At 52.9% G+C, this 1,324-nt stretch overlaps 1 pseudogene; it reads left to right on the top strand.

Moving 5' to 3' along the window:
- The first annotated feature begins 491 nt into the window (after positions 1-491).
- LOC125532887 lies at positions 492-990 on the top strand (annotated as a pseudogene).
- Positions 991-1,324: the final 334 nt, after the last annotated feature.

The following is a 1,324-nucleotide window of genomic DNA, read 5'->3' as shown; positions in this document are numbered from 1 at the left end:
TTTGATCAACGAGCAAGGCTTCAATCGGTTCATCTAGTACTTGGTTGAAATAGGAAGGTGAAGAAGACCAAAATATACGAGCTATGTGGAGTGTTTTTTTCTAGCTCACCATAGAGAATTTGTAGCTGGTAAACTTGGTTGGTGACAAATGTGATTGTGAAGTTGTTGGTATTTCACCAAGTTTTAGGCTAAAGCTAGACCCAAGTTTTGTCTGAAGTCTGAACTGACAAGTTATAATAAGCTCAAGACTGCAGTGACTTTATTCATCCCTATCCAGTATAGTCTACTAGTGTAGAAGTGAATTTGTTGTCAAAATTTACTTGGTTGTAAGCGGGAGGTGACCAACGCCAGAACTATACAACCTGATAGCCCAAGATTCGGATGTTATATGACATTCATGTTGCTCAGGGAAACTTGGATCAGAAGTTCAGAACCCAAGATTCAGATGGCATGATGTTCGTGACTCCTAGCGAAACAAGAGCGTGCGAGAAATGACTGGGAGGGAGCGGCTGTTACTTAGCTCACCTGGGAAACGAAGAAGTAGCCGGATGCGCGCAGGAGATGATGATACGAAGCGCTCAACTTGGTAGCGCCGGTGGGAATGGAGACTCTAGCAGCTCTGGCGCTGCTGCTGTGCATCTCCATGACCTCCATGGATGGGTGCACCGCCGCTCAATACATGGTGGGCGGGCTCGATGCGTGGGGGGTGCCGCCGTCCAGCAAGCCAGACGTGTACGTGCGGTGGGCCAAGTACGTCCCCGTAAAGCTCAGCGACACCCTCTTCTTCCTCTACCCACCCAACAAGGATAGCGCCATGCAGCTCACCGCCAAGGCCTTCGCCGCCTGCGACGTGTCTGGCCCGCTGCTCAAGCTGGAGGAGGCAACTCCGTCTTCAACTTCACCAAGCCCGGGCGGGCCTACTTCAGCAGCGCCGGTGAGGAGGGTTGGGGAAGGAGCTCACCACGGCTCCATGACCTGGATCTGGTGTGAGGGAGGGGGAAGGGGGCTTGCTGTGGTCGGGAGGGAGAGGAAGAGGCGGGCGGTCGGGGCTTCCCGATCTAGACCAAAGTCAAGGACGTGGGTGGGTGTGTCAGGAGGAAGGGGAGGGGAGAGAACGTGACTAGAGGGAGGGGATAAGGGGTGATAGCAATGGCGCACTGGTAGGGGGTGCGCCATATGTATAGATAGCAATGGCGCATCTCTTACTGGTGCGCCATTACTAGTTAAAATAACTAATGGCACACTTTCCCCTCGTGCGCCACTGCTAAGTCTGGGGAGGTGTGTGGGGCCAGGACAAAACTAGTAATGGTGCACCACACACCAG

This window comes from Triticum urartu, chromosome 1 (genome assembly GCF_003073215.2).
Source record: "Triticum urartu cultivar G1812 chromosome 1, Tu2.1, whole genome shotgun sequence".
Taxonomy (NCBI): domain Eukaryota; kingdom Viridiplantae; phylum Streptophyta; class Magnoliopsida; order Poales; family Poaceae; genus Triticum; species Triticum urartu.
The sequence above is the reverse complement of the archived record's forward strand: the minus strand, read 5'-3'. Positions and strand labels throughout refer to the sequence as shown.